Source organism: Monodelphis domestica, chromosome 2 (assembly GCF_027887165.1).
Source record: "Monodelphis domestica isolate mMonDom1 chromosome 2, mMonDom1.pri, whole genome shotgun sequence".
Classification (NCBI taxonomy): Eukaryota; Metazoa; Chordata; class Mammalia; order Didelphimorphia; family Didelphidae; genus Monodelphis; species Monodelphis domestica.
The window spans coordinates 362,935,307-362,958,758 of NC_077228.1; the positions used below are offsets into that span (position 1 = coordinate 362,935,307).

The 23,452-nt window shown below is 36.1% G+C and overlaps 1 long non-coding RNA gene across 1 annotated transcript in view; it reads right to left on the reverse strand.

Moving 5' to 3' along the window:
• Positions 1–1,950: 1,950 nt before the first annotated feature.
• The window catches only part of LOC107651463 (uncharacterized), a 60,233-nt gene continuing 38,731 nt past the window's right edge, over positions 1,951–23,452 (reverse strand). Inside the window, exon 3 of the long non-coding RNA XR_001628402.2 lies at positions 1,951–2,159. This is a non-coding gene — a long non-coding RNA (uncharacterized LOC107651463). The remainder of the gene's footprint in view (positions 2,160–23,452) is intronic.

The window sequence follows — 23,452 nt, forward strand, 5'->3', positions numbered from 1 at the left end:
TTTTTCTCATTTACTCTTTTATCCTTTAATTTCAATAAAGGTACAACTTGGGTCTAAAGACTGACCTCCACATGAGATCTGTAATAAAATCCCAAAGAAATTCAACTATGAACCAATGATAAATCAAATAGGCAGGAAATTATTATTGTCAATCAACAAATGTTAAGCACCTACTCTAGATTGTGTACTTTGCTAAGCACCAAGGATATATGTACAAAGACTGAAACTATCTTTAATTGCAGTCCTTTTTTGCCATATTCTAATTGGGGGGACGAGTACATATAAAAATACATACTGCAGGGAGACAGAAAATTTCTTTTACAGGATAGGAAAAGGAAAATAAAGGTTTTTTTGGTCCCAGATATCATAATGACCAATGTTTGAAACTGGATAGTGGAATGACTCCCACTTAAACTTTGCCAGGTGAACTCCTTTATTTGAAACCAGTTGCTTCTGAGGTCACATAGTGGTCCTTTCGGCTACAAAATCAAGGGCAATTTGAATAAAAGGAATTAATCTAGTTGTCTCATTGTTGTTGTATACATCCAGATCAAGCCAATTATGTCAGAAATATCCCAAATATATGATGTCCCACTAGGATTTTGCCTGGAACCAGGAGTCCCACAACTTTTGAAAAAAAACCTCTTGCACTGCATATTTATCACCACCAAGGAAAGTTCTTTCTGCTATCATATTGTGTTTATCTATTGTTGGGCTTTTTATTGTCCGGTGCTCTTATGGTTTGAATATAGAATTTCACAAATCTCTATGCCACCTATTCATATATTAATTTACATTAAAAAGTCCATTAATTCTTATTCGTTTTTGAATGAAAGCTTCACAAGTTTCAAAATTCTCTTTCATCCTTGTCTCTTTTTTACTCTCTTCTTATTCCCTTTTTTCTTTCTTCCTAATTACCTTCCTATGTACCCTTTTATTTGACATGCTTTTCACTGATTATTGCTCTTTTGATTTGCCAAATTGTAAATAAAATGCAACATAATTATCACTATTTAAAATGATGCCATCAAACCATTCTAATCCCAATAAATATTTAAAACAATTCTCCACAAAAGTTGCTTAGGATTCCTTGGTCCCATGAGGAGAAGTGGCAAAGTTGCTAATATAATACTAGATGTAGAATATTGTAGATATATCCTTTTTTACCCACCACTAATTTCTTACCTACAGGTATAGATTAAAATATCTTTAATCCAGTATTTCCCCAATGCCTCATTCTGTTGTGGTAGTGATCCAGAGGTTATCTCAGTACATAGCACAATATATGACATATAGTAAGAGCTTAATAAATGTTTATTGACTGACCAAATTCTATATTAAAGTACAAGCTCTGGCAAGTCTTACCAACCAAGAAAACCTTTGTTCATGAGGTAAATCATGACCATTTCCCCACTACCAAATTAAGTAGTAGTAGGAAGTCTCACAAAAACTTGGCCTTAGATGATGAATATTTTTGGTCATAACCACCAAGAGGCCCTCTACTAAGATGCTGAAATATGTATCAGTATAATGGGTGCCCACATCTACAAAAATCACCGCAGCATCTTTGGAAATATTGAAGGGTGAAACAAAAGTAGGCAATGACAGTATTTGAAACAAAGTTTAAAATTTCAGGTAGCCATGCTAATGCTAAAAACTAATTATACTTACTGAAAGAGAAGTATTTTTAGACCCCAAGGCTTAGTATGTGGTGTTCACATGGAGCTCATAAAAGATTTTGAAAAGGTTACAGAGTTCTTAAAAAGTTAAAAAGCCTTTCTCTCTTTGAAGAGGGGAACAGAACAGATATCACCTCCAAATAACTGTGTGAAAAAAAGAACTTACCTTCCATTTGCATATGGATGAACATGGCAGTCACTCTATTTTGTTTCTAGAATTATGATATTATGATAGTGGCATACAGTAGCTTTGGAAACCAAGACAACAGACTTTGTCTTTTCTTTGCTATTTATTTTGTTCATCTTTGATAGGCTTAGGGAGAACAATTGTCATACATTTTCCTCATTTAAATCAACAAAAACCTTTTACACATTTCTTCTGGAAATGTCCAATTTTCCATGGGCTCAGAGCAATCAGTTTAAGTTGATTTTCTTTATTAGGCTCATTCAACAACTCTTCCTCATTGTTCATCTTCTTACCTGCCCCAAGAAAAAGTTTTTAAAAATTTTATAGTCCTGCTCAGAGATGAGATGTTTGTATCTCCATTATTTGCCCAAACGTTAGAACTATAAAATTTAGTTGATGAAGTTTTAATTCAACCTGTATTTACAGTTCTTACTCAGCTTCAAAGTAAAGGGAATAGAAAGCATGCAAAACATCGAGGGACATTTTTGGTCAAGTGTGTTTACTTTCCCCATGATATATTTTTATTCACATATGAGAGGAGCAAGTTGAATTGGACTTATTAAAATGAGCCAAGTAGCATTATTAAAAAGATGGCCAAAATAAAATTAACAATGGCTAACGTTATAGAAACTGCAACTGTCAGCACAAGGCATTAGACGAATTGTAATAGATTAGAAAAAATAGCTTCTTAAGGCAACCAACCATTAATCTTGTCTTAACAGGGACACTCAGTACAGGTTTGGTACAGTGAGATTTGATTCACAAATCATTTATGCCCCACTTACTTTCAAAATCCAGGCAATTTTTGTGATTAAAAGTGCATTTATACTAGCTGCCACCACCACCTCCCCCCTTACATACAATTACCAAAAAACTTGTTTTTGTCATTGAAAATTGTACTATAAACAGAATGAAAAGAATCAGTTACAAAGACTTTTTTTTTTTTTGGAGGGAAGGGACTGGTGTGTGAAAGGATTAAATTACAGTTTATATTCGATGAAAAGTATATGTTAGTAAAAAATATAAGGAGTAAAGCTTATTAAAAAAAGGAATATTCAGCTATAGACATTTTGGTGAAAAATGCTGTTCTCTTGAAAGAACAAAATGAGTTGAGCCAAAAAAAATTACCCTCTACTTGAACCTACTCATTTCTTGATGTTTCTTACTTTGGCTTTTTTGTCAGCTTCCCATGAATATCCCTAACTTTTTCATAATGAGCTAACGGTTGATATTTCTAGACATTTCATTTAATTTCTTACAGGTATAATTTTTTTCCCGTGTTGTCTTTCTAATTAAAATGTGAACTCCTTGTATTTGCAGAACTTAAATGCTTGATAACAGATAATCTTAGGGGACCCTTTTCTGACTGTAAATATACTGCATCTTCTCTACCATGACTACACTACTACTGATGATCCAGTTCTAATGGAAAACTGGTCCCATTAGTAAAAAGGATGTTTGGAGTTAAATGACTTGAGTTTGAATCTGGTCTGAGATCAAGTAATGTGTGTTCACATATCTAGTAAATAAGTGTCTGAGGTCAGGTTTGAATTCAGATATTACTGATTCCAGGTCTTGTGTTCTATCCATTGTACCACTTAGCTGCCTGGAATTTTAGACAGAATTTTAACTGGAACCTGGTAGAAGTCAGGGGGTAGAAATGGGATGGGAGATCATTTCTGGAATGGAGAATAGTCAGTGAAAAATGCCCAAAGACAAGAGATGAGTATCTTGTTTGAGAATCAAGAAGGAAGCCAAAGTTACTAGAATAAGATGGAAGGGAAGAGAACATGAAAGGGAGCAAGGAGTGAAAATACTGAAAAATTGTAAAGGGGATAATATAGTGTTTATTTTGGGTGAAGGAGATTAGTATCTGGGAAATCGGGAAAGGCCTTATGTAGATCTTGCTTAAGCTGAACTTTCAATGAAATTAGGTTCCAAGAGGTGGAGGAGAAGAGGGAATAAATTCTGGGTGTGGGAAAAGTCCTATATAAAGGAAGAGTTGGAAGATGGAATTTTGTATGTAAGTAACAGCAAGAATGCCAATTTGACTGTATACTAAAATGCTTGAATAGGAATAATATGTTACAAACCTGGAAAGCCAAATGTGATTGAACAGGTCAGTTCAGACACTGAGTCCTTAGGTCCCAAGATCCTTAGTCCTGGGATCTATTGTTCTCCATGGAGGTAAAATTCATATTAATTCTTTTTCAACTCCCACATTCTACTTTAATATGAATGTATAGTTTTCTAAATCTTTTTTAGGAACATTATTGTTTACTGTTTTTTTACCTGTCTTGTATTTGTGATGTTGATCCTTTGGATGTAAGCTTAAAACTACATTTTTCACTATTAAAATTAATTTTTTTCTACATTCAGATAAAAACTCTAATCTGTTAAGATCTCCTTGGATTCTATTTCTTCTGCCTCTTGTATTTAATATCACTCTTAATTCTGTATCATCTGCAAATAAAATATACTTGATATTTGTGCCTTTATTCAAATAATTGATAATAATGTTAGATGACACAATGATGATCATAGATTCCTGGGACCCTGCAGGGGAGAAATTCTTCCAAGTTAACAATGAACCGTTAATGACTATTTTTCTTGTATTTTGTATATCTTTCTTGTTCAGTAATTTTTCACTTGTGTCTGACTCTTCACATCCCCATTTGGAATTCTCTTGGCAAAGATATTGGATTAGTTTGCTATTTCATTCTCCAGCTCATTTTACAAATGAGGAAACTGAAACAGGGTTAAATGAATTGCCCAGGATCATACAGCTAGTAAGTGTCTCAGGCCAGATTTGAACTTGGGAAGAAAAGTCTTCCTCACTCCAGTCTTGGCACTCTCTCCATTTAGCCACCTACCTGCCCCTTTGTGTATCTTTACAAATGTACTGATTATTTTTCCTGATACAATATTGGTCTCTTGAAGAAAGCTTTTTCATTTCCCCCTCCATTTGATTATAAGCTCTTTTGCTAGATTGTAAGCAACTTGAGGGCAAGGCCATCTTTTTATATCCCCATCTCTCAGCACTATGGTTGGTCCAAAGTGGACCTTAATAAATGTTTATCAATTGATTGACTTTGTCTTGACATTTATAGAACTAGCAGAGCACTTGGCATGGGATTGGTGCTTATAATTGTGTGTAATTTGAATGACTGAATGAACTCACTAGACATTTGGGTCCCAATATTTAAACACATCTGAATCCATTAGTCTATATAATTATCTGGAATATATTTATGTAGGAAATAATTTGTCCAATTCCTTCCTAAATCTCAGGGAACTCTATCATCTACATTCCCCTGGTAGCAGTCTAGTAAACTTGCCAAAAAAGTATATAGTATGATTCTAATAAATGATAAACATTTATTAAGGTCCACTATGTGCCATGCATTAATGAAGCCATGCAAAATAACATTATTTACAATTACTACTTCCATTCCCCCCTTAGATGTTAACTAACCCCATCCCATTAATGTATCCTAGAATTTTGTCAGTAATCAAAATTAGCTTCTCCATGGTTTTCAGACTCCATTTTCTTTCTTTTTTTAAAAATCCAGGTTTTTGCCTTTTGCTAACATTGTGACACTTATCTAATTCTCTATAATCTTTCAAGGGTTACTGACAGAATCTTTGCAATTGTTTTGGTAATTTGGTTGAGGAGAATCTCTTCCTACTATAATTGTTCTAATATGGCTGTTTGGAATAAGCAAAGAATGTTTTGTCTTCTATTTCATAGGACCAGGTGAGGTCTTTTTTTCTGGCTAAGTTTAAGAAAGAAAATTATAATACAACTGATAAAAATAAATGAATGTTATTGATTCCAGATTATGTAGGGCTATGCTGTTTTTCAGAGAGAGTGGAATTATTAAAGATTCAACTATATAAAGGCATTTTCTATTATGAAATGAAGCTTATCGGTATGATCTGAGTAACAGAGATACTCTTGCTAAGATGGAGAAGCCTATAGAAAAGCTCAGATTTTAGATTTTGCAGAAAAATTCATACAAAAATACAGGGCATCTTTATCTCTTTTCTTCCAATTATTCCTTACAATGTTAGAGTTCTCCTAAGAAGGATAAATCCATAAACTTGAGCCTACCATTTTTAACCACATCAGGTCTTTGAACATTTGGTCAAGAAGACTGTATTCTGCTTTACTCCTAATAGTAGTAAGTCTAGATTTAGTGAGTGAGATTATGGTTGTATCTTACTGGCTTGAAGTAATATGTCTCTTATAAATAGAGTGATGCAAAGCCAATGTGTGTGCTCTTTTTGTAGTAAGAAAGAACTGGAAACTAAAAGAGATAGCCATGACTTGGAGAATGGTAACAGATTATTGCACATGAACATAATGGAATACTGTTGTGCCAGAAGAAATGAGGAAGGGCATGGTTTTGGAGATACTTGTGAAGATTTGTACAAATTGTTGGACAGTGATGTGAGAAGAACCAGGAGAACAATGTATTGTATAAATGGAGATTTTGAACACTAGACTTCATTCCCCAAAAGTACTTGGTATTTCTCAGAATTCCCTATAATGTCTCCTGCATCTCCACATTGGCAAGATCATGATTGGTATTTAATTGGCAGTAATGTCTCCCACGTTCTCTTCCTTTGTAATGATGCAGCAAGTATGATGGTAAGGTGGAGATGGCTTAAATGGCTATTCAGCCATGGGCACATGGTTTTTATTTTGTATTCCTTGATTTCTAATGATCCTAATAAACTGCATAAAATATAATATTTTTATTATTAGAGATATAATTTAATTTTTACAGTTTTTGGTGACCAGAAGAGAATTACTCTCAAAAAAATTTAAGATAGCCTAGATAATTTTTTTAAAGCCATATTTCTCCTGCCAAGGCTTTTCACCTACCCCACCCACCCACCCACCCTCACAAAGCCACTTCTCCTGATTCAGCTTGCTCCTGCTGCCTGCTCCTGCCTCCAGCCATTCACTCCTGAACTTTTTGACCGAGATCTCTCACCTAGAAGCCCCAGCCCAAGCCTCAGGCCCTAGAAACTCTACTCTTGATCTCCAGCGGAGGGCCTAGATCTCTAATCCAACCCCAGGCCCAGCCCGAGGACCCAGGCTGCTGGTAGCTGCCCCTGTGTCTTCAGAACCACAAACCAACTGGTAAAAAATGGGGTGTTCTTTCCTTAGGCTACAATTAGCCTCCACATGGCTGGGGACCTCAGGGGGGAGGAACGAGGAGAAGGAAGAGATTTTTCGAAACAGGAAGTTGATTACAAGCATGGTGTATTCTATGAGAGAGCAGTGTATTGCCTATTTCAAAGGATGTTTTTTGAGTGCACTGATCCTTTTACTTATCTTACCTGAGATTCAGGGGAGAAATTTATCTCCCTGCAACTCTTTGCCATTTGGGCCTGCCCCATTTGAGATTCCTAAAACCTATGTTCTCCCTCGCTATGGGAGATACCACAGTACTGACAAAAGGAATCTCAACGGATAAAAACAAACAAACAAAAACCCCCGAACTTTAAAGAGACTGGAGGTTATATTTTTAAGACTTTTCAGATTCCAATGTTTTATAAAAGTCTCTGTATTTTTTTGCATTTTGCTGATTGTTTTGTTTAAGATTTAATTTTGTTGGTTTTAAGTTCCTATATTAATGTATTCAATACTATTCTGGAACACTGAATCATTTTAATGTACTAGGTTTTAACTACTGTTCTATTCTGTTGCTTTTCCCCTATAGCTATCCTGAACAAACATTATTGAATATAAAATGCAGGTTTTTTTTTCCATTTTGGCTTTGTAACTGGTCACATAGAGGATGGATGGACTTTATAAAAAACTGGTTACAATTGTATAACAACCTTTGGAAACTTTAATGAGCAAAATACCTCAAATTAATTTTAAGGGGCTTTTAGATGTGATTTTTAGATTTTTTTCAACAACTGATCATTTTGCCTGCCACTAACAAGAGGTAAGGTCCATTTTAGTAGCTAAAGTGAAGTACAATTAAAATCCCCACCTCCCAATGGGACATTACAGTCTCATACCAAAGGACCTGGGAAGTTGATCCCAGGGCAAGGTACCCCTGGATGGCTCCCAAAAAAGGGAACATCTCTCATTTATAACTCTTCATCTCATTTTACCCTTTCACCAGAATGATCTCTAGATACTTGGTGACATTTTTAGACCCAACAACAACAGTGCAGAGATTTTTCCCCCCTAGATGTCTCTGCCACATTTTTGTAATGATGGCAGTAATAGATTTTTAAAAAATATCTCAGCCAATGATAGAAACATTGCTACACCTGAAAAACTTGTGATAAGTATCCATTTTTCTTTAAATATCATACAGCAGATTCATGTAAAATATGATAGTGGGTTTGTTTGCTATTGTTATTAAATGGGCTATTATAACTTTGGTGATTTTGATGCCTTTTGAATGTGCAATCCCTGTTGTACTACTGTTCTTTATAAAAAAAAAAAAAACTGTTACTTTGTGAAAATCATTTGCTTGTATTCACAGTGGATCATGGCCAGGTATGAAGAGGAAATGGATCTCATTTTTGGTGAGAAACCTTTGTATTCTTCATTTCCTTAGCTGACACAGTGTGTCAATGATTATAAGCTATATTTTTTATTTTTACAACTTTTATAATTATTTTTTTGCATATGCAATATACTATTTCAGTTTTTTCTCTCACTTTTATATTTGAAGCAAATGTCACCAGAATTAAGAAGATTTTCTTCGACTTTTTTGATTTTGCAGTAATATACTTTTAAAATATATTTGCTATAATGTCAATGCATACCCCAAAAGCTTTAGACTATAAAAAATGATGCCATTAATTGTTTAAAAAATTATGGGGCTTTGCTTAATGATTCTGTCTGGTTCCAGGACAAGAGAATACAAAAAGAGCCATTGCACAGTGCCAAAGAAGCACAAAGCTAAACTGCATAGTGCTAATCAAGCACAAGGTCAAAGAGACCAACCAATCTTGATGGGGTGATGAAAATTTTGAGCCATGACAAGAGGACTTGAATATGTTTGGGGTTCAAGGTTGTGGCTATTTAACATATGTTAAAGGCAGATCTTCATTGTTCCACATTCTACCAAGTATCTCAAATTTGGCTCCTACCTGGCTCCTAAAAACTAGTCCATATTCTGTCTTTCATAATGTGACAACTTTCTGTAGTCCTGGCTACTGATTGGTTAAATGCTTAATTGCTTATATCATTTTAATTGGGCCCTGATTCAAGGACCTGTTATAGATTTATTTTTCCTTTACTTAGAATTTTTACACATAATACTTTGATAATCTATATTTCATCCAGAAATTATCTTTTTTTATTTGAATTTTTTTGATGTTTTTGATTTCTCTTGCCAATTGATTTATATATCTCATAACTCAGCCATGCATCCCTAAATGATCCCTGTGTTTTTTCATCACACTTCTTCAGGGTAGGGTATGTATAATTATTATTATTTTAAATCGCTAAGTTTAAATTCCTTGAGAGAGTAATTTTAGGTTAAGAAACATGCTACCTCTCTGAATCCAGAAAGTGAACTGTTTGGAGAAGACACCATGAAGATCCAGAGTGAACTTTGGGATGTGGTGATTTGAACTGTGTGGGGTTGAATGCATTTGTTTTATATGTATACTCTTATGCCAAAGGGGACTGCCCCCAAACTGGCTTTTTGTTAATGTGCCTAGCAGTCTTTGGTTTTGTTCTCTATTCCTCTTATCCTCAAATAATTGTAATTTCAGAGCTGGTATGTTTACAAGACCTACTGGAGAGACTAGTAGTCTTCTGTGGGTCTCAGGGGGGGATGTATAAATGGAGATTTTGAACACTAGACTTCATTCTCCAGAAGTCCTTTGTATTTCTCAGAATTCCCTATAATCTCTCCTGCATCTCCACGTTGGCGAGATCACAATTGGCATTTAACTGGCAGTAAGGCCTCCCATATTCTCTTCCTTTGCAATGATTCAGCAAGTATGGTGGTAAGGTGGGGATGGCTGAAATGGCTAATTAGCCATGGGCACATGGTTTTTATTTTGTATCCTCTTTATTCTTTGATTTCTAATGATCCTTAATAAACCTCATAAAATATAATATTTTATTATTAGAGATATAAATTTAATTTTTATAGTATATAATAGCAACATTATAAAGACATACAACTTTGAAAGTCAAAATAACTCTGATTAATGCAACGACCAACCATGATTTCAGAGGACTTATAATGAAGGAACTATGCACCTCCTGACAAAAATGTGATGGACTCTTGGAAAGAGACATTTATATTTGGCACATTGCCAATCTTAGAATTTGTTTTGATTGATTATGCATATTTTGTTCAGTGGTGGGAAGGAGAAAAAATTATTTTGTCAATTGGAAAACTGGAAAGATAAAATTTAAAATTCTAAAAAATAACTTTAATTTCAGTATAATTAGTCTATTAAGGAAGTAAATTTTAACAAATATTGAAGAGACATTGCATATTGCTCTATTTTATAAATTGATGGGTAGAGTTTATATAATGAAAAATGACAACACACAACCTGGAATAATCATGTTAGCCTCTTATTCTCAAACACAAAGCCTGTCTATACTTACTGTCCTGATCAGCTTAGTTCCAGTGCTTCCAGGTTTCAGAAAGTAAGATAATGAAGGAAAAGGGGAGGAGGAATGATATAAATCTGATTTACCTAGACCTCTCATATCCAGACTACCAATTGAAGCCAGGGGATATACCTCAGTTGGGTAGATGAAGACCAAAGAGGAAGGTGTCTAGAGATCTAGAGTCTCAAGGAGCTAGATGAACTAAAAGGCTTTCAACCAAGGGGTCTTCTATTATAAAAATTAAATTACATCTATAATAATAGAATATTATGTTCTGTGAGGTTTATTAAGGATTATTAGAAATCAAGGATACAAAATAGTAACCACGTGCCTAGGGCTGATTAGCCCATTTGAACCTTACTTACTACATCATTGCAATGGCCAAGCAGAGAGAGCTTGGGAGGCAGAGAGCCAGTTAAATACTAATTGTGATCTCACTCAGGTGGAGACTCAGGTGAGATTATAGGGAATTCTGGGAAATACCAAGGACTTCTGGGGATTGAAGTCTAGCGTTCAAGTCTTCATTTTACAATCCTCCCTGAGAGCCGAGGAAAACTAGTCTCTCCGATGGGTCTTGTAAATATACCAACTTTGAAATTGCAATAATTTGAGGATAAGAGGAAAAGAGAACAAAACCAATAATTGCTAGTTGCACTGACAAAAAGCTAGTTAGGGGGCAGTCCCCTTTGGCATAAGAGTTTACATACAAATAAATGTTCAATCAACCACACCCAAAGTTCATTCTTGATCTTCTCATGCAGCTTTTGGTCTGTGGAGGCATCTTCATGGTGTCTTCTCCAAACTGTTCAGTTTCTGGATTCGGAGAGGTAGCATGTTTCTTAACCTAAAATTTCTTTCTCAAGGAATTTAAACTTTGCAATTTAAAATAATAATAATAATAATTTTTACATTTCCCCCTAAAGAAGGTATTTGAAAAACACAGAGATCATTTAGGGATGCATGGCTGAGTTATGAGGTATATGAATCAATAGGCAAGAGAAATTTAAAAAACATCCAAAAAATCCAAATAAAAAAATAATTTCTGGATGAAATGTAGACTATTAAAGTCTTATGTGTAAAAATTCTAAATAAGGAAAAATAAATCTATAGGTCCTTGAATCAGGGCCCAATTAAAATGATATAAGCAATTAAGCATTTACCCAGTCAATAGCCAGGATTACAGAAAGTTGCCACATTATGAAAGACAGAATATGGACTAGTTTTTAGGAGCCAGGTAGGAGCCAAATTTGAGATACTTGTCTATAAGCATTTTCACGAAGAGCGTGGATACAAGGAAGGCCTACTTTTTAACGTATCTTAAGCGTCGCAACCTCGAGTCTCACACTAGGTTCAAATCCTTTGTATTGGCTTAGAATTTTCATCAATCCCACTGGGATTGGTTGGTCTCTGACCTTGTGCTTGATTGGAACTATGCAGTTTAGATTTGTGCTTATTTGGCCCTTTATAATGGCTCTTTTTGTATTGTCTTGTCCTGGAATTATACAGAATCATTAAGCAAAGTCCCATACATTTTCCTTTCAAAGAATTAATGGCATCATTTTTTATAGTCTCAAGCTTTGGGGGTATGTATTGACATTATATCAAATATATTTTAAACTTATATTATTGCAAAATCAAAAAAGGTAAATAACATCTTAATACTGGTGACATGTGCTTCAAATACAAAAGGAGAAAAAATAAAAACTGAAATAGTTTATTGTACATGCAAGCAAAACATAATAAAAGAGTTTTAAAATAAAAAAAAATATAGCTTATAATCATTAACACACTGTGTCAGCTAAGGAAATATAGAATACAAGGTTTCTCACCAAAAATGAGATCCATTTCCTCTTTATACCTAGCCATGATCCACTGTGAGTACAAACAAATGATTTTTTTTTAAAATATATTTTATTTGATCATTTCCAAGCATTATTCGTTAAAGACATAGATCATTTTCTTTTCCTCCCCCCCCCCCACCCCCCATAGCCGACGCGTAAGTCCACTGGGCATTAGATGTTTTCTTGATTTGAACCCATTGCTTTGTTGATAGTATTTGCATTAGAGTGTTCATTTAGAGTCTATCCTCTGTCATGTCCCCTCAACCTCTGTATTCAGGCAGTTGCTTTTTCTCGGTGTTTCCACTCCCATAGTTTATCCTTTGCTTATGAATGGTGTTTTTTTCTCCTGGGTCCCTGCAAGTTGTTCAGGGACATTACACCACCACTAATGGAGAAGTCCATTACGTTCGATGATACCACAGTGTGTTTGTCTCTGTGTACAATGTTCTCCTGGTTCTGCTCCTCTCGCTCTGCATCACTTCCTGGAGATTGTTCCAGTCTCCATGGAACTTCTCCACTTTATTATTCCTTTTAGCACAATAGTACTCCATCACCAACATATACCACAGTTTGTTCAGCCATTCCCCAATTGATGGGCATCCCCTCATTTTCCAGTTTTGGGCCACCACAAAGAGCGCAGCTATGAATATTTTTGTACAAGTCTTTGTGTCCATTATCTCTTTGGGGTACAGACCCAGCAGTGCTATGGCTGGGTCAAAGGGTAGATATTCTTTTAGCACCCTTTGGGCATAGTTCCAAATTGCCCTCCAGAATGGTTGGATCAGTTCACAGCTCCACCAGCAATGAATTAATGTCCCTATTTTGCCACATCCCCTCCAGCATTCATTACTTTCCTTTGCTGTTATGTTAGCCAATCTGCTAGGTGTGAGGTGATACCTCAGAGTTGTTTTGATTCAAACAAATGATTTTTACAAAGTAACAGTTTTTGATAAAGAACAGTAGTTCAAAATCCCCAAATTTTTCAGTAGCCCAATCAATGACAATAGTAAACAAACCCACTATCATATTTTACATAAGTTGCTGTATGGCATTTTAAAAAGCCTATGAACTGATGGATATTTGTTATAATTTTTACAGATGTAGCAAATCTTTACAAACATATTTTTAAACAAAGCAAAACTTATTTTGGTCTAGAACATCATCAAGAAATCTAGATTGTTCTGGTGGAAATAAAGTGAGCTGAAGAGTTATAAATGAGAGGTGCTCCTCTTTTGGGAGCCATCAAGGGGTACCATGCCCTGGGATTAATTTCCCAGCTCCTTTGGTATGAGACTGATGTCCTATACATTCACATTTTTATAAATGTGGGAGGGAGATTATAATTGTATTTCACTTCAGGTACTAAAATGGACCTTACCTCCTGTTAGAGGCAGGCAAAATGACCAGAGTTGTTGGGGAAAAAAATCTAAAAATGTCTAAAGATTTCTTAAAATAAATTTGAGATATTTAGCTAAAACTTATTAAATTTTTCAAAGGTTGTAATACAATTGTAACCAGTTCTGATGAAGTCCATCCATCCATTAGGTGACAATTTACAAATTCAAAACAGAAAAAGGGCTCTTTTTATGTAGGCTTATTCAATAATATTTGTTCAGTATAGTTATAGGAGAAAAGCAATAGAATATAACAGTAGTTAAAACCCAGTACATTAAAATGATTCAATGTAACAGAATAGTATTGAATACATTAATATATGAACTTAAAACGAACAAAATTAAATCTTAAACAAAATAATCAGCAAAATGCAATAAAATACAGAGATATTTATAAAACATTAGAGTCTGAAAAGTCTTAAAAATATAACCTTCAGTCTCTTTAAAGTTCCTTGGTTTTGTTTGTTTGTTTGTTTTGTTTTTATCTGTTGAGGTACTGTTTGTCAGAACTATGGAAATAGTTCCAAGGCAGAAGATTGGTAAGGGGTAGACAATGGGGTTCAAGTGACTTGCCCAGGGTTTCACAGCTAGGAAGTGCCTGAGGCCAAATTAGAACCCAGAACCTCCTGTCTCTAGGCCTGACTCTCAATCCACTGAGCCACTGAGCTGCCCCCCATAGTGAGGGTGGGTTTTAGGAATCTCAAATTTGGCCAAAGAGTTGCACAGAGATGAATTTCTCCCCTGAATCTCAGGTGAGATAAATAACAGAATCAGTGCACTCAAAAGATATCTGTTGAAATATGCCATGTTTGTAATCAACTTTCTGTTTGGAAAAGTCTCTTCATTCTCCTCTCCCCCCCCCCCCCCCCCCCCGCGCCCTCCAGGTCCCCTGCCACGTGGTGGCTAATTGTAGCCTAAGGAAAAATCACCTCCATTTTTACCAGCTGGTTTTTGCTTCCAAAGACACAAGGGGCAGCTACTAGCAGCCTGGGTCCTGGGGCTAGGCCTGGGGTGATGAGTGATCTAGGTCTGAGTTGCTGGGGCTGGGGCTGGTGAGTGAGATGGCTGGAGGCCAGGAGTAGGAGCAGGAGCAGGAGCAGGAGCAGGAGCAGGAGCTGGGTGAGCAGGGTCGGGACCAGGTGAGCGATCTGGGTCAAGCAGGTCTGGAGCAGATGACAGAAAGGAGCTGAATCAGAAACAGCTTTGTGAAGGTAAGTGAAAAGCCTTGGCCAGAGAAATGTGGCTTAAAAAATTATCTAGTCTATCTTAAAAAAAATTGAGAAGTTCTCATCCAATCTTGTGGTTGCCAAAACTGTAAAATTTAAATTATATCTCTAATAATAAAATATTATATTTTGTGAGGTTTATTAAGGATTATTAGAAATAAAGGATATAAAATAATAATCACATGCCTAGGGCTGATTAGCCCTTTCAAAGCTTACTTACTACATCATTGCAATGGCCAAGCAGAGAGAGCTTAGGAGGCAGAGAGCCAGTTAAATACTAATTGTGATCTTGCCTAGGTGGAGACAGGTGAGGTTTTAGGGAATTCTGGGAAATACCAAGGACTTCTGGAGATTGAAGTCTAGGGTTCAAATCTCCATTTTACAATATTCATATGAAATCCTGAGAAGATTTAGAAGAGGTCCTGAGCCTCAGGGTGCCAAAGATAGATAGTCTAGGGTTTAGAGAGATCTTCATTCCTCATCCCCCTCCTATCCTGTGGGATAAAGCTATGAAATTATTTTATGTGTGATCTTCTAGCAAGTACTAAGAATTCAGAAGTTAAATCAAATCAACAATAATTTAAGGACTTACTATGTTCCTGGTACTGTCATAATCTCTGGGGATATGAAGACAGGCACAAAAAGCAAACAAACAAAAACAAATAGTCCTTGAACTCAGGGAATGCACAGTCTAGTGGAGCAAATATTCTAATATGTAAATAGCTATGTACAACCAAAATATTTATTGGATAAAATGGAGACAATCACAAAAATAATGTATTAGCATTAATGGGGATTGGAAAGACTTCTTCCAGATGAAGGTAGAATTTTAGCTGGGACTTGAAGGAAGCCAAGAAAGCCAGAAGATGGAAATGAAGAGGGAGAGAAACCAAGATATGAGGAAAAGTCAGTGTAAATGCATGGAGACTGTAAGAATTTCATTAATAGTTCTACATATATATACATATATATATTATAAAGTTTATTAGAAAGGGTAGAAAATCATAGTTTTAAATTTCATCATTCCTCTAAGTCAGGGATCCCCAAACTTTTTACACAGGGGGACAGATCACTGTCCCTCAGACCATTGGAGGGCTGGACTATGAAAAAAGCTGTGAAGAAATCTGTATACCACTGTCTGGGATAGCGAAGGCTGTAGCACTGCCTGGGATGGGGCTCTGTAAAAATGGAGATCTGAACCCCAGACTTCAATCCCCAGAAGTCCTTGCTCTAGTTCTCGAGATGCCCTCTAATCTCATTGAGTTCCCACCTGAGCAGGATCAAAATTTCTATTTAAACTGGCTATAAAGCCTACTGGGTCTCTCTTCCTACTTCCACTTCAGAGAGCATGTGGCTCTGCACCCTAGCAGGCAAGATGTGAGTGGTTGTGAATGGGCTCTCTGGGCCTAGACACATGCTTTCTTATTTTTGTGTTTTCTTTAATTCTTAATCTTAAATAAACCTCATAAAACTATAATATTTCTAGCAGAAAAAAAGTAATTTAAAATGCTACAGTTTGGCATAACCACTTTGGGAAAATGAAACACCCTCAATCGTCTGATCTATTGTTACTAAGTTCAGTTTTTTATAGCTACTGCCTAGAATTTTTTTTTTAAGCCACGTTTCTCTGGCCAAGTTTTTTACCCTCACAAAGCTGGTCGTTCCAGCCAATAGATAGCTCACAGGTTCCCAGCTCCTGGTCCTGCCTGCCTGAGTTCCTGCCTCTGCTCCAGATCTGTTTGCTGTTTGCCCCTAGCCCACCCCATAAAACTTTAGCCTTGGAGCAGACTGTTTCTGTGCCCCAGCAATCTCCCATCCCTGGCCTGCCCGCCTGCTGCCTGCAAACCCAACCCAGATGAACTGCTTTGCCCAGCAATTCTGACTCATTGCCCCAGACCCAGGACTCATTTCTATCAGCTGGTAAAGATCGGGGGTAATTTTCCCTTAGGCTATGATTAGCTTCCATGTGGACTAGGGGCAGGGGATCACAGGAGGGGAGAAAGAAAGGGAAAGAAGGTAGAGGCTTTTCCAAACAGTAACTTACAAGCATGGGGTATTTAAAAGGATATCTTTTAACTATATTGGTTCTTTCATTTACTTCACAAAAGATTCAGGAAAAAATTTCAGCTCTCTGCAACTCTTTAGCTAACTGTGGAGGGGAAGCTGGGTATCTCAGGGCACTGAGAGCCAGGCCTAGAGACAGGAGGTCTTCAGTTGAAATCTGGCCTCAGATACTTCCCAGCTATGTGGCCCTGGATGGGTCGTTTAAACCCCATTGCTTAAGCATTACCAATCTGTCTTCTGACAATAGGCATCTAAATGGATAAAAATCCAAGGAACTGAAACAAGGAGACTGGAGGTTATATTTTTAAGGCATTTAAGACTCCAATGTTTTATAAAAATCTCTGTATTCTATTGCATTTTGCTAATTGTTTTGTTTAAGATTTAACTTTGTGTTTTTAAGTTCATATATTATTGCATTCTGTACTATTCTGTTACACTGAATCATTTTAATGTACTGAGTTTTAACTACTGTTCAATTCTGTTGCTTTCCCCTATAACAATTCTGAACAAACATTGAATAAGCCCATATAAAAACAGCTTTTCTATTTTTGACTTTGTAAATTGTCACATAGAGGATAGATGGACTTCATCAGAAAATTACAACCTTTGGAAAATTTACTGTGCTAAATATCTTAATCGATTTTAAGGGTTTTTTAGACATGATTTTTAGAATTAAAAAAAAATCTCTGGTCATTTTTGCCTGCCCCTAATATGAGGTAAGGCCCATTCTAGCAGCTGAAGTGAAATACAATTTAACCCCCAACATCCGCATTTCTAAAAATGTGAATGGAAGTTGGGCAGTTAATCTCAGGGCATTTCTACCCCTAAAAAAGCCTCCAAAAAAGGAGCATATCTCATTTATACGCTTCAGCTCATTTTACTTCCACCAGAATGATCTCTAGATTTCTTGATGATGTTCTAAACCCCAAATGAGTTTTACTTTGTTTAAAAATGTATTTGCCAAGGTTGAAAGATTTGCTATGTTTGTAAAAATTGTGACAAATATCCATCAGTTCATAGGCTTTTAAAAATGCCATACAGCAACTTATGTGAAATATGATAGTAGGTTTTTTTAACTATTGCAATTAATTGAGCTATTGAGAATTTTGGGGATACTGATACCTACATATTTGTACTACTGTTCTTTATATATATAAAAAAAAACTGTTACCTTGTGAAATTCACTGTGGATCATGGCCAGATATGAAGAGGAAATGAATCTCATTTTTGGTGAGAAAGCCTTGCATTCTATATTTTCTTAGTTTACACAGTGTGCCAATGATTATAAGCTACATTTTTTAATTTTTTAAACTCTTATTATATTTTTCTTGCATGTGCAATATACTATTTCAGTCTTATTTTTTCTCTCTTTTTATATTTGAAGCACATGTCACCAGCATTAAGATTTTCTTTAACTTTTTGATTTTACAGTACTATAAGTTTAAAATGCATTTGCTATAATGCTAATGCATGCATACCCTAAAAGCTTGAGACTATAAAAATGATGTCACTAATTATTTTTAAAAAATTACTTTGCTTAATAATTTTGTCTGATTCCAGGACAAGATATACACAAAAGAGCCATTACATAGGACCAAAGATAAACCAATCCAGGATGGATTGATCCACTTCCAAGCCAATACAAAGGACTTGAACCTAGTGTGAAGAATCAGGGTTGTGATGTTTAACGTTTGTTAAGACATAGGCCTTCCTTTTGTCCACACTCACTCTGAAAATATAGATGAGTATCCCCAAACTTGGTTCCTTCTTGGCTCCTATAATATGGTCTCTTTTCTGTCTTTCATAGAGTAGGAACTTTCTGTAGTCCTGGCTACTGACTGGGTAAATGCATCATTGCTTAGATCATTTTAATCAGGCCCTGATTCAAGGACCTGTTATAGATTTATTTTTCCTTGACTTGTAATTTTTAAACATAAGACTTTGATAGTCTATATTTTCATCCAGAAATTTTCTTTTTTATTTGGATTTTTCTGATGTTTTTTTAAATTTATCTTACCATTTGATTCATATACCTCAAAACTCAGCCATGCATCCCTAAGTTATCCTGTATTTTTCAATCACCCTTTTAACAGGGAAATGTAAAAAATATTATTATTTTAAATTGCAAAGTTTAAATTCCTTTTGAGAAGAATTTTAGGTAAAGAAACATGATACCTCTCTAAATCCAGAAACTGAACTGTTGGAGAAGACACCATGAAGAAGCCTCAAGACAGCAAGCTGCACAAGAAGATCAAGAATAAACTTTGGGTGTGGTTGATTGAACATTTATTTGTATCTATACTTTCATGCCAAAGGGGACTGCCCCCTAACTGGCTTTTTGTCAATGTGTCCAGCAATTTTTGATTTTGTTCTTTTTTTCCTCTTATCCTTAAATTATTGTGATCTTTAAGCTGGTTATGTTTTCATGATCCTTTTGGGGAAATTTTTTTTTCCCAACAAGGATCATACAGGGAAATGTAAATATGGAGATTTGAATCCCAGACTTCAATCCCCAGAAGTCCTGCTCTAGTTCCCGAGATGCCTTCTAATCTCACTGAGTTCCCACCTGCGTGGGATCAAAATTTCTATTTAAACTGGCTGTAAAGCCTACTGGGTCTCTTTTCCTACTTCCACTTTGGAGCACACGCAGCTCTCCACCTAGCAGGCAAGATATGAGTGGTTGTGAATGGGCTCTCTGGGCCTAGATATGTGCTTTCTTATTTTTGTATTTTCTTTAATTCTTAATCTTAAATAAACCTCATAAAAATATAATACTTCTAGCAGGAAAAAATCTAATTTTAAATGCTACACCTGTCACACCTTGCATAGGCCCATCACTGCCACCACTATACCAGGCAGCGGTATACACAGTGTGGAATCCCCTCCCCCAGATCGCCACTCACCATATTGATGTCTTCCATTGTGCAACCACATAATCCTTTGCCTGGCACCTCGTTCTCTCATCCAGTTATTCTCAGAACAAGGTGACATGCAAAGGATTATGTCACCGGAAGTAGTACTGTACATGAGCAATGCCTTGCTTTGCCTCACCACCACATACAGTGCACCTCTCACTGACCACCAATGAAAGAGGTGTGGTGGGGGCCAGATAAATGGCCTCGGGGGCCTCATGTGGCCCACGGGCCACAGTTTGGCGACCTCTGCTCTATGTAACCTGACCTCAAGTTGTCTAGCCTGCCAGTCCCTTCCTCTTTCCCTCTTACCTGCCTGCTCTATTCCTGCATTCCTTCAAAAAACCCTGGTCAGTCACTTCCCCCTCACTTTTATTGACATACAGCAAGTACATGGACACAAAACTTGGTATAACTGTGTTATGTGAGGAATGTTGATGGGCAGGTTGGTCTACTCAGGAGGGGGAGGGAATGAACTTCCTTGACCCGACATTAAGTGACATGTTTCAGAAAAAAGTAAGGACAGCAGTGCCTCTCCAAAATATAGATGCCAAGTCTCAAGGATCCAGTAATAATCAAGGTACTCAAATTCATTAAGCATCATGAGTCCCAAGGAGTCCAAAGTAACAAAAAGGCTTCAATGAAGAGAGATTAAGTCCATCTAAAATCAGGGACTGGAATCAAAGTATTTGGTCCATTTGTAGAGTAACATTGAACAATATTTCCTTTTTTGAGGTTCTTTCCATCTTTTTATATTACCTGGCCAGACATTTGCTTCCGTTATCCAAAAGCTTTCAAGTCTTTCACCTTCCTTTCTCAGGGAGGAGTTAGGGGAGGGTCATGGTTTCCTTCCACCCCAATATCTGCTCTTATAATTTGGGACTTTATTATATATGTTGATGTTGAAACAAGAATTCTAGCCTCTCACATCATCAGCCTTGTTAGCTCCTATAGCCTATAATTTTACCTTACTTCAACCACCCATAGAAATGGTCATATTTTAGATCTGACCATTGCCTACAATTGTATTATTTCCATGATCTTGAATTCTGAAATTCCTTCCTCTGATCACAAGTTCCTTCTATCATTGTCTTACTTCTCTCTATTCTTTTTCTTTAGTATGTGTCAGTCCTTCCACCTTCCTAATTCTCCCAATCCATTACTCCTGTTCTGCCCTCATTTTCTTCCATTCTGTTTTATACTCTTAGGCTGAGCATTGTTTTTTTCCCCCTTGAATCACTTGCTTCCTTCTTTTGTTGCTGCTCATGATTTGCTAGTCCAAATCTGGATTAGCCTTACCATTGACATTTTTTGCTTCTGATTATGTTGTTGTATACTGATTTAGAAAGTGAATAACCTTGGCAACTGAGTCCACTACAAATTTACTCATTCAAATCTCTATGGGGCCCTCACTGCTGTCTCAGTCATTTTATTCTTCCAAAGCTGACTCTATTCTATTCTCCTTAGAAGAAATACTAGTTTTTCTTTTCTAAAACTCCAATATGCTTCCTGACTCTTTTTGTCTTAGTGAGAGACATTACTGAGAAAATATTACATTTACATTGAACTCCCTCTTTATTTTTTTCATACCACAACTCAAAATCAATCAATATTGTCTTCCATTCTCTTTTCCTTTGGTCAGTCTGTGTGGAAGAAGTGACCCTTATTGTCATGGCCAATATCTATATTCATGCCTTTAATCTTATTCCCCTCTACTCCCTCTGAGAGTTTAGCCATCAATTATTCCCTTTCTTTCTCTCTCATCTTCATGATTTCTATCTACAAGCTCTTTCTCTGTTGTCTAAAACCACACCCAGGTCTTCTCCAATCCTTAAAAAATTTCACCTTAGCCTGACATCCCACTTCCTTTTAAGTTATCCTTCTATAGTCATTCTCACTTGCACACTCAAACTCCTAGAAAAAACACCTACACTCATTACTTCTATTTGCTTGTGTCCAAACCATTTCTCAACTCCTTGCAATTTGACTTGATCTCATAGCTCTATTGAAGCTGATTTTTGTAAGGTTATTAATGATCTCCTCCTAGCTATTAAGTCAATTGGTCTTTCTTTGTTCTACTCAACATTTCTGCAGCATTTGAATTAGTGACTACACCATTCTCCTGGATATACTTTGTTTCTTTGGTGTCTATGGCATTGTTTTTTATTGGTTCTCCTGCCTATGTAACTACATTTTAGTCTCATGTGTTGAATCATTATCCATCTTCCATTCTTGGGTGAGTAGTCTCCAAAGTTCTGTCTGTTTCTCCTCTATTCTTTTGGCAATTTTTTTCAGGTCCTAGGGTTTTAATTATATTGTTGCAGATGACTTTCTAGTCTATATGTTCCATCATAATATTTCTGTTGAACCTCAGTCCCACATTATCAACTACTTGCCGGACATCTCTAACTGGAACTCCTATTAGCACCTTGAACTTAATATGTTCCAAATAAAACACATTCCCTTTCTTGCTACAGATATCTGTTCTTTAAATTGTCTTATTTCTGTTGGGGGTGCCACTATCCTTTTAGTAATCCAAGTTCACAACTTTGGCTCTGATCTTTCACTCATCACACATTCAACTAGTTGCATAGTTTTATGGATTCTACTACCCAAATGTATTTCAAGTTACTACCCTTCTTTCCATTATATATACTCTAACCTATTTCAGGTCCTCATTCTCTCTTTCCTGACTATTGTGTAGCTTCCTAAATGGCCTCTCTAATTCCATTCTGTCCTCTCTATTACACATCCTCCACATACTTGCCAAATTAATTTTTCTTTGTAACACATCTGACTATGTCACATAAATGCTTGGAAAACTTCAGTAGCTCCCTGTTACCTCTAGAATATAGATTGTCCAGTTTGAATGAGAGCTGCCATAGACTGTCTTCTAAATACTTTTCCTAAATACATTTTTATTTCATTTTGCTCTCTTTCATGTTTTCTATATTCTAATTTACCTGTTCCTTGAATTCTAGATTTCTCTTCCCATATCTGTCTAGCTAGAATACATATTCTCTTCTCATCTTAGTCATTTAGAAACCTTTCAAAGTCTTCAAGAGTCTTTTCTATAAGAAATTTTTTCTGCATTGCTACTAGCTATTACTGATTCTCCTTCCTTTTCCAACTATTATGTATATTCTTAGTTATGTACAAATTTAATTACTGACTGTAGGAAAGGAAAAATTCTTGAGGGCAGGGACTGGCCTTTGTCTTTGTGTCTTCAGTAACTACTATAGTGTCTTCCACATACTAGATCCTTTGTTAAGTTAGGTGAGTTAGGTGGTATAATGAAAAAAGGATTGTATTTGGTGCCAGAGGACTTGGGTATAAGCCCCAGCACTGCCAAGTTACTTTGCCTGAAACAAATAAAATCTTCTCTGGGTTTCAGTTCTCTTATCTCTTAGAAAAAAAAGTTAGCATAAATGTTCTTTAAGGGCTCTTCCAGCTCTAAATCTATGATGCTATGATCCTAACTTCTTATTGAATGGATTTGAAAATGAATCTTGAAAACAGTCACCAAAAG